The 17,646-nt window shown below is 39.1% G+C and overlaps 1 protein-coding gene across 3 annotated transcripts in view; it reads left to right on the forward strand.

Moving 5' to 3' along the window:
• The window catches only part of LCLAT1 (lysocardiolipin acyltransferase 1), a 194,886-nt gene that overhangs the window by 8,106 nt on the left and 169,134 nt on the right, over positions 1-17,646 (forward strand). Inside the window, exon 1 of one of the 3 annotated variants that reach the window (XM_055089097.1) lies at positions 3,503-3,557. The exons of the other annotated variants lie outside the window; for them this stretch is intronic. The gene's annotated coding sequence lies outside the window, so the exon portion shown is untranslated. Of the gene's footprint in view, positions 1-3,502; positions 3,558-17,646 lie in introns of those variants that run through there. 3 annotated transcript variants of the gene reach the window in all.

The following is a 17,646-nucleotide window of genomic DNA, read 5'->3' on the forward strand; positions in this document are numbered from 1 at the left end:
GTGTGTTTTTCTGTCTTTTCATTTTGCTTAACTTACTGTGTTTGGGGTCTCTTTTTTGCAGGCTGCAGGTTCGTAGTTCCCATTGTTTTTGGTGTCTGTCTCCAGAGGCTAAAGTTGGTTCAGTGGGTTGTGGAGGCTTCCTGGTGGAGGGGACTAGTGCCTGTGTTCTGGTGGATGATGCTGGATCTTGTCTTTCTTGTGGGCAGGTCCATGTCCGGTGGTGTGTTTTGGGGTGTCTGTGGCCTTATTATGATTTTAGGCAGCCTCTCTGCTAATGGGTGGCGTTGTGTTCATGTCTTGCTAGTTGTTTGGCATAGGGTGTCCAGCACTGTAGCTTGCTGGTCGTTGAGTGAAGCTGGGTCTTGGTGTTGAGATGGAGATCTCTGGGAGATTTTCGCTGTTTGATATTACGTGGAGCTGGGAGGTCTCTTGTGGACCAGTGTCCTGAATGTGGCTCTCCCATGTCAGAGGCACAGGACTGACTCCTGGCTGCAGCACCAGGAGCCTTTCATCCCCACAGCTCAGAATAAAAGGGAGAAAAAGTAGAAAGAAAGAAAGAGGATAAAATAAAATAAAGATAAAATTAAATAGTTATTAAAATAAAAAATAAAAATAATTATTAAGAAAAAAATTTTTTTAAAATAAAGAAACAAAACGGACGGACAGAACCCTAGGACATATGGTGAAAGCAAAGCTATACAGACAAAATCTCATACAGAAGCATACACATACACACTCATAAAAAGAGGAAAAGGGGAAAATACAATATATCTTGCTCTCAACGTCCACCTCCTCAATTTGGGATGATTCGTTGTCTATTTAGGCATTCCACAGATGCAGGGTAAATCAAGTTGATTGTGGAGATTTAATTCGCTGCTCCTGAGACTGCTCGGAGAGATTTCCCTTTCTCTTCTTTGTTTGCACAGCTCCCGGGGTTCAGCTTTGGATTTGGACCCACCTCTGCGTGTAGGTCGCCTGAGGGCGTCTGTTTCCCACTCAGACGGGACGGGGTTAAAGGAGCAGCTGATTCTGGGGCTCTGGCTCACTCAGGCCGGGGGGAGGGAGGCGTACGGAGCGGGGCGAGCCTGCGGTGGCAGAGGCCAGCGGGGTGTTGCACCAGCCTGAGGCGCGCTGTGCGTTCTCCTGGGGAAGTTGTCCCTGGATCACGGGACGGGGTGTTGCACCAGCCTGAGGCGCGCTGTGCGTTCTCCTGGGGAAGTTTTCCCTGGATCCCGGGACTCTGGCAGTGGCGGGCTGCACAGGCTCCCGGGAGGGGAGGTGTGGAGAGTGACCTGTGCTCGCACACAGGCTTCTTGGTGGCGGCAGCAGCGGTCTTAGCGTTTCATGCCCGTCTCTGGTGTCCGCGCTGATAGCTGCGGCTCGCGCCCGTTTCTGGAGCTCCTTTAAGCAGCGCTCTTAATACCCTCTCCTCGCGCACCAGGAAGCAAAGAGGGAAGAAAAAGTCTCTTGCCTCTTCAGCAGCTCCAGACTTTTTCCCCCGGACTCCCTCCCGGCTAGCTGTGGTGCACTAACCCCTTCAGGCTGTGTTCACGCTGCCAACCCCAGTGTCGAAGCCCGAGCTTCAGCTCCCAGCCCCCGCCCGCCCCAGCGGCCACCGCCCTCGTAGGGGCTTCTAGTGTGTGGAAACCTTTCCTCCTTCACAGCTCCCTCCCACTGGTGCAGGTCCCGTCCCTATACTTTTGTCTCTGTTTATTCTTTTTTCTTTTGCCCTCCCCAGGTGCGTGGGGAGTTTCTTGCCTTTTGGGAGGGCTGAGGTCTTCTGCCAGCGTTCAGTGGGTGTTCTATAGGAGCAGTTCCACGCGTAGATGTATTTCTGATGTATCTGTGGGGAGGAAGGTGATCTTCGCGTCTTACTCTTCTGTCATCTTCTGCAACCGCCAAGGTTTTCGTTTTTTATTAAACTCTTTAAGAGAATACTTTGCTGAGTGATTTTTAAAGACAACTTGTGTTAGGTTCATTGCTTTGACATATTTGTACGAATTTTTCTAGTGTCTATTTATAGAAAGAAGGTGACATGAATAAAAGTGGCTGGGACATTCATTCCTTCATTGAACCTTCATGGAATTGCCCTGCCAAGTCCTTGGGATGTAAAGATTAATTCCTGATCCTGAGTGAGAAAAACAAATAAGTGATTCACTAATACAGGTGATAAAGACTCAGGTATAGTTGTGGTGGGTACAGAGAGCTGCAGAAACACATACTAGGGAACAGTTGCTTCTGCTGGGGTCGTCCTGTGCAGGAAAGGAAGGAGCTGATTGCAGGATAAAGGAAGGGACTTCTAGCCAAAGGAGGAAGCAGTGCAAAATTAGGATGAGTAAGAGGGCATGGGTGCCCAGGTGTCAGGCCAGAATTTTGCAGGAGTTGCTAAGAAAGAAGCCAGGAAAGGTTAGGGCCAGACTGTGAATTCTCAGCCAAGAGAGTGACTTTATCCTGTGGGCAGTGGGACCTATAGAGGATCTTAATCAGGTGAGTAACGTGGCCCACTTTATGTTCTAGAGCCGGGACTTCGGTGGTGACGGGGTCAAAGACAAAATGTAAGGAAGAGACCGGTCAAGGGCAGTTCCCATACTCCCGACAAAGATGGTGAGGGAGTGAAGCAGGGCATTAACTGTGACAGCAAAGTTCAGAGTCCACCACACGTTTGGAAGGCAGAGTGGAAGATTGGCTGGGTGTGAAGAATAACTGGGTGGGCGAGGGGAGCACCTGCTGAGCTAGTAAAGAGAAGACTATGCTGTTATATTTGTTTGTTTTGGTTTTTTGGTAACTATGGTTGGAGAAAGGAGATTCTGTTAATTAATTTTGGAAAAAGGATGGAGCAAGGAGTTCTTTGTTACTGGTTTTCTGGAGAACTGTAAACCCTCTGAGGTTGTTGGGTCAAATAAGGTGTAACAGAACCTGGCTTAACAGAAGCCTCTAGGCTTTTGATTTCTGAGACTACAGAACACTTAATTATATCATCAAAGTCAGTAGGGTCTAGTATAAAGTGGCCCATTGGAGGAAAGCCCCTCAAAGGGAGTGGGAAGAATCATCTAAGGTATGTTTGGGGTAAAATGTTAGAATAACCGGTGTTAGAGGGTTTTTCTCACTTTTTTAACATTATGTTTTTAATGTATTTGTACAGAAGTCATTATAAGATGGAAGTAGTCACAGATGAATCCTCTAGTTGTAAAACTGATTTCCGCTCAAACATTCATAACAGTAAAGTTGTCTGTCACCAACAACATAACATGAATGCATTTCAAATCGACTGCAAGGTGAAATTGTAAACCTTACAAAGATGCAGGAATTCAAGAATTCAGAGCAAGGTTGAGAACCATTCAAACCATAAGCACAAATCAAAGAACTACTGAGTAGAGTTGACACAGATTTCTTAAAAAAGACTTAAAGCAATGACTGTAACAATGATAAATTTGACTTCGTTAAAATTGAGAATTTCTCTCCACCCAAAGACACCATGAAGAGAATGAAGGGCAAAATACAGACTGGAAGAAGAAATTTTCAATTCATCTCTCTGACCAAGGACTCACATCCAGAATGTATGTGTATTGTGTAAAATTAGTAAGAAAAAGACAATTTAATTTAAAAATGAACAAAAGTTTTGAATAGGCACTTTTCTAAAAGAGGATCTCTGTATGGCCAGTACGCATATAGAAAGGTGTTCGATGTTATTAGTCAATGGAGAGTCACAGGCTCTAGAGCGCAGGTTCAGTAGTTGTGGCACACAGGCTTAGTTGCTCCGCGGCATGTGGGATCTTCCCAGGCCAGGGATCAAACCCATGTCCCCTGCATTGGCATGGCAGGCGGATTCTTAACCACCGCGCCACCAGGGAAGCCCTGTGGTAAGTTTTGAAAGCAGGAAGTATGAGTCCTCCTACTTTGTTCTTTTTCAAAATTGGGTTGTCTATTCTGGGTCCCTTGTAAGTCTTTATGAATTTTAGAATCAGCTTGTTAGTTTCAAGAAAGAAGTCAGCTGTGGATCTGATAGTCAGTGATTTTTTTTTTTTTTTTTTTTTTTTTGCGGTACATGGGCCTCTCACTGTTGTGGCCTCTCCCGTTGCAGAGCACAGGCTCCGGATGCGCAGGCTCAGCGACCATGGCTCACGGGCCTAGCCGCTCCGCGGCATGTGGGATCCTCCCAGACTGGGGCACGAACCCGTGTCCCCTGCATCAGCAGGCGGACTCTCAACCACTGTGCCACCAGGGAAGCCCTAGTCAGTGATTTTTAATACTATATTCATTGAGTTGTACAACCATTACCACAATTAATTTTAGAACATTTTTATCACCTCGAAAAGAAACCCTGTATCCATTAACAGTGACACCTCATGTCCCCTCATCCTCCCACCTTTGACTTAGGCAAGTACTAATCTACTTTCTGCCTGTTCTGGACATTTCCTTTAAGTAGAATCATATAACATGTGGTCTTTTGTGACTGGCTTCTTTCACTTAGCATAATGTTTTAAGTGTTCATCTCTGTTGTAGCATGTAACAGTACTTATTTCCTTTTTACGGCCGGATAATACTCCATTGTGTGGATATGCCACATTTTATTTATCTACTCATCAGTTGATGGACATTCAGGTGCAAGTGTTTTGTGCAGATGTATGTTGTAATATTTTTTTTTGTTTTGGTATATAACTAGGAGTTGAATTTCTCGGTAATATGGTATAATTTTTTGAGGAACCATCAGACTTTTCCAGGCTGTACCATTTTATAATCTCATCACAGCATATCGGGGTTCCCATATTTCTCCATCTTCCCCCAACACTTGTTATTATCTTTTTGATTATAGCCATTCTAGAGAAGTTATAATAAAACATTCTCCTGAGTGTGAGGTGATATTGTGGTTTTGGTTTGCATTTCCCTGATGGCAGATGATGTCAAGCATCTTTTCATGTGGTTATCAGGCATTAGTATATTTTCTTTGGAGAAATGTCTGTTCAGATCCATTGTCCATTTTTTAATTCGGTTATTTGCCTTTTTACTACTGAGTTATAGAAGTTCTGTATATATCCTTATTATAAGCCCCTTATCATATATATGATTTGCAGAAGTTTTCTTCTATTCCGTAGGTTGTCTTTCCATTGAAATGCAGTTTGCAGTTGCTTTTTTTCTTTGGTGTATTTATCTTGTATCAGCACCCTTACTGAACTCACATATTAGGAGGGTCTAGGAGGTTTTTGGATAGATTTCTTGGGATTGTCTATGGAAACCATCATGTCATTTGCAAATAGTGACAGGTTTATTTCTTCTTTCTGTATGGCTTTTATTTCCTTTTCTTGCCTTCTTGCATTGACTAGAATTTTCAGTACTGTGTTGTATAAGAGTGGTGAGAGTGGACATTGTTGTTCTCCATAGTAGGGGCAATGCATTGTTCATTTTTTCTTTTAGCATTAGGTGTAATGATGTTTGCTGTATGTTTTTTTTATAGTTGCTTGTTATCTAATTGAGGAAGTTCCCCTGTATTCCCTTTTTTTTTTCTGAGAGTTTTACTCATGAACAGGATTGCTTTTTATCAGATAATTTTTTCTGTATAGATTGGTATCATCGTGTGAATATGTATTTTATCAGTTTGTTAATATTGTGGGTTACATTGATTCTTGAATATTCAACTAAGGATTTCTGTGCCTACATTCATGTATTCGTCTATAGTTTTTTTCTTTTGTACTGTCTTTTCCTGGTTTTTGCATCAGGGAAGTACTAGCTTCAAAAAGTAAATTGGCAAGTGCTCCTTATTCTTGTGTTTTCCAGAAGAGATTGTGTTAATTTTTCTTTAAACATTTGGTAGAATTCTCTCATGAAACAGTCTTAGCCAGGAGATTTCTTTTTCATGAGGTTTTAAATTACAAGTTTAATTTCCTTAATAGTCACAGGGCTATTCAAATTATCTATTTCATTTTGGGTGAGTTGTGTGCTTTCGAGGAGTTGGTCCATTGACACACGAAGCAGGGCTCCTCACTGCTGCTGGGCAGAGGTGGAAGTTTCAGCTCCTCTCTAGGCCTTCACTGATACTACTATGCCTTCTTGCTGTTCTCCACATGTCCTGACACCACTGGGAGGGGATGGCCTTCTTACCCCTGGAGGGCAGAGAAAGTCCTGACTCTCTACTAGGCCTTGTCTCATACCATCCTGGTGGAGATGAGAAGGGGAGCCTCATTACTGTCATGGCAGTAGAAGTCCAGGCTCTCCAGGTGGTCTTCATAGACACTGAGGCAGGGCAAGGTGGGGGAGTCTTCCCTTACCTGGCAAGGGAAGAAAGTTCTGCCTTTGATATCATCCCTGCAGGAGTGAGGGTGGGGGGTAAGGGGAGGGAGTAAGGGGGGTAACCTGTAATGTTGAGGCACAACAGTACAGCCTGGTGAGAGGGAAAGTTCAGGCTCCCTACTTGGCTTATCTTGTTGTGGGTGGGGATGAGCCACAGTTTTTTCTGTGGTTTTTGGCTGGAGTGCCATGTTTTGCTCTGCTGCTCTTTTCTTGGCTTTCTGAAAAGAGCAGGAACTTTTTTGTCAGCCCCCATTGGTATTTCTGGATTACTGGCTGCTTCAGCTCTGTGTCCACGTGATATATATGAGGCAAAAGGATAACCCGTGTTGTTCGACGGGTCCCAAGGTGCCTCCCTAGCTAGTGTGCCTTCTCTCCATGCTCAGAGTCTTTTTTTTTTTTTTTAACGTTATTTATTTGGCTGCTCGGGTCTTAGTTGCGGCACGTGGGATCTTTGATCTTCGTTGCAGCAGGCGGGTTCTTCAGTTGCGGCATGTGGGATCTTTAGTTGCAGCATGTGAACTCTTTGTTGCAGCATGCATGTGGGATCTAGTTCCCTGACCAGGAATCGAACCCGGGCCCCGTACATTGGGAGTGTGGAGCCTTAGCCACTGGACCGCCGGGGAAGTCGCACCTTCAGAGTCTTTTGTTTGTTTCATATATGATGTCCAGGGTTTTTAGTTGCACTTAGCTGGAGCAGTAGGAGCAGTTCATCTACTTGATTTTACTGGAGTGGTAGTTGGAGTGGGATTGATTTTTTTTTAATGGAAGAAAACATAGTGTGGAAATTCAGATGCGTATATTGGCCAGTTAGACACTTAAGTTAATTTTGGGTCAGTTACTTGGAAGTGACAATTTAACTATGTCTTTTTTCCTCCAGAGAGTAATTCTCCTTGTCATTGTTCAGTAAAACCAAACCCTCGTTAGTTTTAGATCTCTTAAGAAGCTTGACAATCCAATGAATTAATTTATTTCTGCATTTATATATAAATGCATAATAATTCTAAATTTCTGGTTTAGTATGTGAAGAAAACAATTTATTGTAGTGAAAGATTAGTTTTATGGAGGGGACTAACTCAGTTTTTCTAATGGTTGTCAGAGATCTTGAAGCTGTGGATTTTTTTCTAAAAGAAGAAAAAGGCACTGTGCATGGTGGTTAAGAACTATGTAAGGAAAATTTGTGAAAGTCTTGAAATGTACAAAAAGGATTATAGGGTGCCTTCATTGGAAACTAGGTGGTCTAAAGCATGTTTCCTGGAGATCTAATCTATGGGATCTACAGCTTTTATTATTTTTTGATTTATTTTATAAAGTTGTAAGTTGTGAATAACTCACAGCAGTGCAAATTACTCTTGTCCTTAGACATGCAAATGAATTTTATTAGTTGGAGGTACTGTTGATTTCTTTTCCTCTTTTGTGGGGGAAGCAGGTTTTGGATCTGTTAAGCAAATCCATTTCACCATTCCTGATTGCCTGTATGTTTGTGTTCTTTGGATTCACTTTTGAACCAGATGAAACATCTTATTTATTCCATAATTAATTAATGAGTTACATAAAATCATAGACAGGTGTTCATTTTATATTTGTATGGGAGACACAGTGTTATCTTTTTGTTTGTTTGAATTATCCTTTTAACAGCTTGAACTGTGATGTGCTTGAATCCCACTGTAGCACTTACTGTCATTGTGATTTTCTGTAATACTTACTACAGCTAGGTAGGTTTTGGTTTTCTCATCCTTGTTTTATAGATAAAGAAAAGGAAGCTTTTAAGAAGTCATATAATTTGCCAAGAGCTGGAGGTGTTAGAGAACCCAGTGCTTTCTGACTTTTAACCCTTTATGCTCAGCCGACTTCCTTCCTTGCTTTAGATGTTACTGTCTCCCCCAAATCTGGCAACTGTGGACTAAGGAGTACTTATGCTAGAATACACTTTTATCACATCATTTTTGAGCTTAAGAACTTTCAACTCTTGATTATTGCAGGATAAAACCCACACTTCTTAGGCAGCCATTCAAGGCTCACCACAGTCCGTCAAGCCCAAACTAATAATAATACTGTCCCAAACTTTATATAGAAGCAAGGCAAACAAACACACACCTATTGTGTTTCTCGGATGGGCCACCACTCAATGTGTATCTCCAGTGAACTGCACTGGAGATGGAAGACATATCTTCCAGTTCCTTATAAACTGTAACTGGGAAGTCAGAATATATTAAAAGACTTTCAGTATAAAAATAGCACATGCTGATCAATGAGCAATATAGATACTGAAATGCTTTTGGAGTTCAAAAAAGCAGCAGCTTCATGGAGCAGATGTATTTGGAGCTTGGTCTTACCAAGATGGTAGGATTTTGATAATTGTCACATCTGGGGAGAGAACCCTTGTAGTGAGGAAGCTCATGAGTGAAAGGAATGGAGGAGGTTGTTGGACATGTATGGAAAGGTGGTGTTGATGGCAGTGAGTAGTTTATGTGGAGGGAACCTTTTCCGAAGGCCAGGGTCTATTCCCTGTCTCAAAACATGTCTTCAAAAGCTACAGCATAATGCTTTAACTAACTGGATTTGTGCTAGGTCTCTGTTCTTTGAAACTAGAGTTGAAATGACCCCAAAACTATTTTAGGACCTACCTAGGTGATAAGGTTGGGTGATCATGTTGGTTAACATTACTTTTAGTAATGCAACATCAGAATAAATATAGTATTTCAAGTAACCAGTCTGAAGGAGATAGTATTCTTTATATTGGGCAAGCTTTGGTAAATATGTATTTTTAAAGGTCTTCTTTTGTACCTGAGCTCACTATGTCATTTTATACTCAGTCTCCTGTATTCTGTAGGGTTTGAATCATTCCTGACTCGCTAAAGCATAACAGTTTTTTGGTCATCTGGGCTCCCATTTAAAAACAAAACAAGGGACTTTCCTGGTGGTCCAGTGGTTAAGACTCTGCGCTCCCAATGCAGGGGGCCTGGGTTCGATCCCTGGTCAGGAAAATAGATCCTGCGTGCCTCAACTAAGAGCCCGCATGCCGCAACAAAGATCCTGAGTACCGCAACTAAGACCTGGCGCAGCCAAATAAATAAATAAATATTAAAAAAAAAAAAAGGAACATTACATCAATGAATTAAAAAAGATAAAAACGAAACAAAACTTTAACTTTTATTGTGATTTTGTAAATAACATGCATTTTGGAAAATAAAAAATGTATAAAGAACAGATCAAAATCACGTTACTCAGGTAATTAGTCATCCTTGTTTATTAATATTGCACTGCTTTTGTTTATGTAGTTGCATATACAATTTTGTAGTTCTACTCTTTTCAGTTAATTTTATAAGGATTTTCCCATGTCATAAGATTTTTTGGAAAATATACCTTCTATTAATATGTAAACATATTACAATATATATGTTTGTTATTTTGTTTTTTCCCTTTAAGTAAAAACAGAATAATTTACTTACTATATTTTAAGTGCTTTTTTCACTTAATGCATCATGGCTAGCTTTCTAAATGACAGCTTATATTGTTGTATTTCATTTTTCACCGGCTACTTTGAATTCCATTGTAGACATACAATGGAATAGCTATTTCTCTATTGATGGGCATTTATACTATTTCTAATTTTCACATACAAGTAGAATTTCAGTGAGCATGTAAATTTTTATTTATTTATTTATTTAATTGAAATATCATTGGTTTACAGTATTAGTTTCAGATGTACAACATAGTGATTCAATACTTTTATAGATTATATGCCATTTAAAGTTGCTATAGGGACTTCCCTGGTGGTCCAGTGGTTAAGACTCTGCGCTTCCACTGCAGGGAGCATGGGTTTGATCCCTGGTCAGGGAACTAAAATCCTACATGCCGTGCAGCTTGGCCAAAAATAAATGAAGAAAGAAAGGAAGGGAGGGAGGGAAGGAGGGAGGCGGGAGAGAGGGAGGGAGTGAGGAAGTGAGGAAGTTAGGAAGTTATTATAAAATATTGGCTCTATTCCCTGTGCTGTACCATATATCCTTGTAGCTTATTTATTTTATACACAATACACAATTGTGTATTTTATACACAATTTATTTTATACACAATAGTTTATATCTCTTAATCCCCTACCCCTGTCTTGCCCCACCTCCCTTCCCGCTCCCCATTGGTAATCAATAGTGTGTTCTTTACATCTGTAAGTTTGTTTCTGTTTTGTTATAGTCATTCGTTTCACTTTTTTTTTTTCGTTTCACTTTTTAGATTCCATATGTAAGTGATAACATACAGTATTTATCTTTCTCTGACTTATTTCACTAAGCATAATACCCTCCAGGTCCATCCATGTTGTTGCAAATGGCAAAATTTCATTCCTTTTTAGGGCTGAGCAATACTCCATTTTATATATATATATATATATATATAAAATACACACCACATCTTCCTTATCCATTCGTCTGTTGATGGACACTTAGCTTGCTTCTATAGCTTAGCTATTGTGTATAATACTGCAGTAAACATAGGGGTGCATATATCTGTTCAAATTAGTGGTTTTGGTTTTTTTTTCTCGGGTAAATACCCAGGAGTGAAATTGCTGGATTGTATTGTATTTCTACTTTTCGTTTTTTGAGGAACCTCCATACTGTTTTCTATAGTGGCTGCACCAGTTTGCATTCCCACTAGCAGTGTACTATGTCCCTTTTCTCCGCATCCTTGCCAACATTTGTTATTTGTGTTCTTTTTGATGATAGTCATTCTGACAGGTGTGACGTGATATCTCATTGTGGTTTTGACTTGCATTTCTCTGATGATTAACCATGTTGAGTACCTTTTCAGGTGCTTGTTGGCCATCTGTATGTCTTCTTTGGAAAAATGTCTATTTAGGTCTTCTGCCCATTTTTTAATCCGGTTGTTTGTTTTTTGACATTGAGTTTTATGAGCTGTTTATATATTTGGATATTAACCCCTTATCAGTCATATCAGTTGCAAATATTTTCTCCCATTCAGTAGGTTGTCTTTTTGTTTTGTTGGTGGTTTTCTTTGTGCAAAAGCTTTTAAGTTTAATTAGGTCCCTTTTGTTTATTTTTGCTTCTGTTTCCTTTGCCTGAGGAGACAGATCCAAAAATTGTTGCTGTGATTTAGGTTAGAGAGTGTTCTGCCTATGTTTTCTTCTAGGCGTTTTATGGTTTCCAGTCTTAACGTATAGTTTTTTAATACATTTTGAGTTTATTTTTGTATATGGTGTGAGAAAATGTTGTAATTTCGTTCTTTTACATGTAGCTGTCCAGTTTTCTGAGCATCACTTACTGAAGAGACTGTCTCTTCCCCATTGTATAGTCTTGCTTCCTTTGTTGTAGATTAATTGACTGTAATTTTTTGGGTTTATTTCTGGGCTTTCTATTCTGTTCCATTGATCCTATATTTCTGTTTTTGTGCCAGTACCTTACCGTTTGGATTACTGTAGCTTTGTAGTATAGTCTGAAGTCAGGGCGCCTGATTCCTCCAGTTCCGTTTTTCTTTCTCAAGATTGCTTTGGCCAGTAGGCATTTTTATACATAAATTTTTTTCCTCACCTTGATGAGTATTTTTGTAGGATAGATGATTAGAACAATTATTGGGTAAAAATCTATTTGCCTTTTAAATTTTGCCAGCTATGCTGAATTGCTTTTTAAAAGGTCTCTATCAGTTTATATTTTCAGTAATAGTATGTTTAAGAGTCCCTGTGTCCCCATACCCTCACTTTTGCTAGGTATTGGGGTGGCCAAAAACTTCATTTGGGTTTTTCCATAAGATGTTACAGAGAAACCCGAACGAACTTTTTGGCCAACCCAATATTATCCTTGTCAAATATGGAAGGGTAGTAGTTGGAAACATGACATCACATTGCTTTAATTTGATTTCTTTGTTTTTTTAGTGTTTCATATGTGACTGTTTTCTTTGCTCATTTTTTCTATTGCTATATTTTATTCTAATTCTTAATGCTTTCATATTTTACATATAACTCTTTAATTCATCTGGAATTTTGATTTTATGGAATGAAAACTGCTTGATTCTGAAGGAGTTCAAGGGCCGGTGGGCCTTGAAATTATGTGTTGGAAAAATTTAGACAATAAAAATAAATTTTGCTGCTTTTAGAAAGTAGTCCATTTCAAATTCATTTAAAAACTTAGTTTTTTATTACCCAATTCTATAAAGTTCGTTGGGGAAAAAAGAGAATCCTGCCAACAAAAAGACCCCTCTTTACCAATGTAGAAGGGAGAAAAAACTTGATATATTGGGTATGCATGTGAGATAATATGCATGTAGATAGTTCAGGAGAGACTACAAACTTTGAGTAGAATTTCATTCATCTTTGCAGTAAAATAGAGATTTAATGTTTCTTTTATATTTTTGAGAGACAAGTGGATGTCCCCTGTGATAGTCTCCTGTACACCTGGTGATAGATTCCTGAGTTAATTTCAGAGGTATGTTTTTATCGTTATGAGAGTCAGAAGGCCTGTGACTTCGCATTGTGAAATCTGGAGACTAAGATTACCTAATTCCTGACCAAAGGGTTTGGTGTATGTTTTTAAGGAGACACACTGTGGTAGGCGGAAAATAGCTTTCCAAAAGAGATCCAAGTCCTGATCTCTGGTAACCTAATATGGCCAAAAGGGTCTTTGCAGATGTGATTAAATTGGAGGTCTTGAGCTGGGGCAGTTAACCCTGGATTATCTGGTTGTATCTTAAATGCAATCAAATATACCCTTTTAAGAGGGAGGCAGAAGGAGATGGTACACACAGAGAAGAGGAGGAGGCAAGGTGACCCACCATGGAGGCAGAGATTAGAGTGATGTGGCCACAAGTCAAGGAATTCTGGCACCATCAGAAGCTGGAGGAGGCAAAGAATGGATTCTCCCCTAAAGCCTCTGAAGGGAGTGTGGCTTGACACCTTGATTTCAGTATTGGCCTACTAATACTGATTTCAGACTTTTTGCCTCTAGAACTGTGAAAGGATAAATTTATTACGGTGTTCTAAGCCACCAAGTAATTCGTTTTAGCAGCCATAGGGGGGGAAATATGTCACCTAAGGAGAGGAGACCATTAGCTCTCTCCCCTTTATTAAACTAAGAACATTTCATTTTATTTACCCTTATATTAATTATTGGTAATAACACTTGGCTCTTGGCTTCTCTCTGTTAATGACTATCATTTATTTGTTACCATGATTGAGTAATAGAGGTTAAATAGGCTACAAAGTGTCTTTAAAAGAAAAAAGAAAATTTAACCTCAGTGGTATTTATAAAGTTGATGGTGATGTATTTTGACTATTTTTTTTAAACCTGAAAAGTAGAATAATTTATAATCATTTATATCATGAAGTTCTTTTCAGATTTGCTTTTGGATTGCAGAGAATAAAGTCTGTTTCTCTTACTAGTGAAGCTGTGTGATAGTTACTGGGTACTTATTAACCAGTTTGAATGTTTGATACAATTTTTTTTTTCTGCAATGGAAAGAATTTCAAGTTCACAGCATTTTGTTAAAATTTTCCTCACTTTACGAGTTCTAATTTTTTTTTTTTTTTTTTGCGGTATGCGGGCCTCTCTCTGTTGTGGCCTCTCCCGTTGCGGAGCACAGGCTCCGGATGCGCAGACTCAGTGGCCGTGGCTCACGGGCCTAGCTGCTTCGCGGCATGTGGGATCTTCCTGGACCAGGGCACGAACCCATGTCCCCTGCATTGGCAGGCGGACTCTCAACCACTGTGCCACCAGGGAAGCCCTCTAATTTTTTTTCAACCAAGTAGCAGATTATAACTAATGCCATAATTGAACTTATGACTTTTTTCATTGACAAGTAATTTCTTATGTTTTTGATGAACTAACTCTGTGTAGATTTAGAGTTACTAGAAAATCTATTTTTCCAGAGTTTTCTGAAAAATTTATTTTCCTTGTTTTATGTTTTTTTTTTTTAAAGAAGATGATTAATCTCTTCCCAATTCTCTGTTTGTCTCTTTGAGAATTTTTTGTTTTGTTAGAATTTTCAGAACTCTAACCACACTCATTTTAAAGTTCTGCTTTTTTAGTTTCCTAATCATGTAGTTTTATTTTCATTCATATTTCTGTTTTCCTATTTTCTTTAATAATACCTTTATTTTAAAATCTTAAATTGACTGCTTAGTTTATGTTCTCTTAAGTATTATTATTTTAGACAATGTATATGAGTACAGCTTTGTATGAATTCCATAGCTTTTGATATGCCACATCTTTAAATTTTTTCCTTAATATTCTGTTACTGTTTTTAAACTTCGGTGGAGGGCTTTTTTTTTTTTTTTTTTTTTTTTTTGCCATACACGGGCCTCTCACTGTTGTGGCCTCTCCTGTTGCAGAGCACAGGCTTCGGACGCGCAGGCTCAGCGGCCATGGCTCACAGGCCCAGCCGCTCCGCGGCATGTGGGATCTTTCGGCATGTGGGATCTTCCCGGATCGGGGCACAAACACGTGTCCCCTGCATCGGCAGGCGTATTCTCAACCACTGCGCCACCAGGGAAGCCCTGGAGGGCTTATTAAAAGTATAGATACTCTAACTCCACTCTTGATCTATTAAATGAGAATCTCTGGGTGTAGGGCTTAAGCTTCTGTATTTTAAACAAGCTCCCCAGGTAATCCGAGTGCACGCCAAATTTGAGAACTACAAGTCTTGTTTATCCTTTAATTTTTTAAAAATTAATGCAACATTATTTAAGAGTTTAGAAATTTACAGTATTAGGATTCTTTGTTTTGAATTCATTATTAATTATTGGTTTTGTTGTGTTATAAACAGAAAATATGCCCTGTAAATTAATTGAGATTGCCATTGTGGCTTAACAGACAACTGATTTTTGTAAATAATCTCCACTATGGATACTTGAAAAAAAGTTAGGCTATGACATTTGGTTTCTATTAATTAAAAAAAAATTGAGATGAAATTCACAAATCATAAAATTAACCATTTTAAAGTGAACAAATCAGTGGCATTTAGTACATTCACATTGTTGTGCCACTACTTCCTCTATCTAGTTCCAAAACACTTCATCACCCCAAAAGGAAACCCTGTTACTACCTTTTTCTCCCCAGTCCCTGGCAACCACCAATCAGCTTTCTGTCTCTATGAGTTCCCTTTTCTGGATATTTTATATAAATATGTATATAAATATATATAAATATGTGAACTTTTGTGTCTTGCTTCTTTTACTTAGCATACTGTTATCAAGGTTCATCCATGTTGTAGCATGTATCAGTACTTCATTCCTTTTGTAAAAAAATTTATTTATTTATTTTTGGCTGTGTTGGGTCTTCGTTTCTGTGCGAGGGCTTTCTCTAGTTGCAGCAAGTGGGGGCTACTCTTCATCGCGGTGTGCGGGCTTCTCATTGTCGTGGCTTCTCTTGTTGCAGAGCACGGGCTCTAGACGCGCAGGCTCAGTAGTTGTGGCTCACAGGCTTAGTTGCTCCGCGGCATGTAGGATCTTCCCGGACCAGAGCTCGAACCCGTGTCCCCTGAGTTGGCAGGCGGATTCTTAACCACTGCGCCACCAGGGAAGCCGCTCCCCCTTTTTTTTTCTGCATTCATTTTTAAGGCTGAGTAATATTTCCTTGTATGTATATATAATACTACAGTTTGTTTACCCATTCGTCCATTGAAGGGCATTTAGGTAGTTTCTACCTTTTGGCCTTAGGAGTGAAAATGCTGGATAATAAAGTAAATCTATGTTTAACTTTTTGAGGAATTGCCAACCTGTTTTCCCACAGCAGGTGCACCATATTACATTCTCATTAGCAGTGTATGAGGCTTCCAGATTTTCTGCATCTTCACCGATACTTGTTATTTTCCATTTTAAAAATTATAGCCATTCTTGTTGGGTATGTAGTGGTATCTCATTGTGGCGTTGATTTGTGTTTCCCTAATGATAATGACATTGAGCATTTTTTCACATGCTTATTGACTGTATATCTTCTTTGGAGGAATGTCTGTTTAAGTCCTTTGCTCACTTAAAAAAGTTGTTTGTCTTTTTGTTGTTGAGTTGTAAGAGTTCTTTAATATTCTGGATACTAGACCCTTGATTTACAAAAGTTTTCTCCCATTATGTGGGTTGTTTTTTCACTTTCTTGATAGTGTTCTTTGATGTACAGAAGTTTTAAATTTTGATAAAGTACAACTAATTTTGTTTTTTGTCTTTTGTTGTGGTTTTAGTGTCATATCTAAGAATCCATTGCCAAATCTAAGGTTGTGAAGATTTACCCATATGTTTTCTTCTAAGAGTTTTATAGTTTCAGCTCTTACATTTAGGTCATTGATCCTTTTTGAGTTAATTTTTGTCTGTGGTATAATACAGAGGTCAGTTCATTCTTTTGTATATGGATATCCAGCTGTTCTAGTACCATTTGTTTCAGATTATTCTTTCCCCATTGAATGGTTTTGGCACCCTTGTCAAAAATCAGTTGACCATAGATGTATGGGTATATTTCTGTATGGGTATATTTCTGGACTCTCACTTTTATTCCATTGATCTGCATGTCTTTTCTTATGCCAGTACCATACTGTTTTGATTACTATAAGCTTTGTGGTAAGTTTTGAAGTTGGGAAGTGTGAGTCTTCCAACTTTGTTCTTTTTTATTACTGTTTGGCTACTTGGGACTCCTTGCAATTCCATATGAATTTGAGGATCAGCTTTTCCATTTCTGCAAAACAGGCTGTTGGAATTTCAAAAGAGATTGCATTAAATCTGTAGTTTATTTTAGGGGGACAACTTTCATTCTTTCACCATTGAGTATGATATTAGCTGTAGGTTTTTTTAAAATGCCCTTATTTTTCTTTTAAATCTTTAAAATTTTTCTAAGTGGAGTTAAAGTTACTCAACTTTAAATAGGCTAATTTAAAATTTTTTGCCAGTTTATGGGAAGTTGTCTCAAAATTGAGAACAGAAGAAATTTTTGTATGGTAATAATTTGGTCCTCACGTGGTCAGGAATATACAGAAAGCATTTATGGAAAAGGGGAGAAAAGGACACAGGACCTTCAGAGCTTATTGAATACAGGGTTTTACTCCCTGAACTGTTGCAGTTGACAATTGCATCTACTTCTAAGGCTTCACTTTTTAATATTGGCTTGCAGGAAAACAAACTTTCCCCAGATTGAGCCTTTTAAAATTAAAAATGCTTTTTAATGTGTTAATTTCTTTCTTGGTTTGTAATAAATGTTTATAAATGTCAGTAACTTTCTTTTTCTGAGGCCTTTTCTGAGGAGGAAAGAACCATGGAACAATGGCTGCATCAGAAGTTGCTCAGAAAAATGGAAACTCATTTTCTTACAAAAATGGGAATGCCCCCAGAGTCAGAATGCACACTAATCTTGTATTTGGTAAACTGTCTTATTATTTGTCTTC

This window comes from Physeter macrocephalus, chromosome 12, assembly GCF_002837175.3.
Source record: "Physeter macrocephalus isolate SW-GA chromosome 12, ASM283717v5, whole genome shotgun sequence".
Classification (NCBI taxonomy): Eukaryota; Metazoa; Chordata; class Mammalia; order Artiodactyla; family Physeteridae; genus Physeter; species Physeter macrocephalus.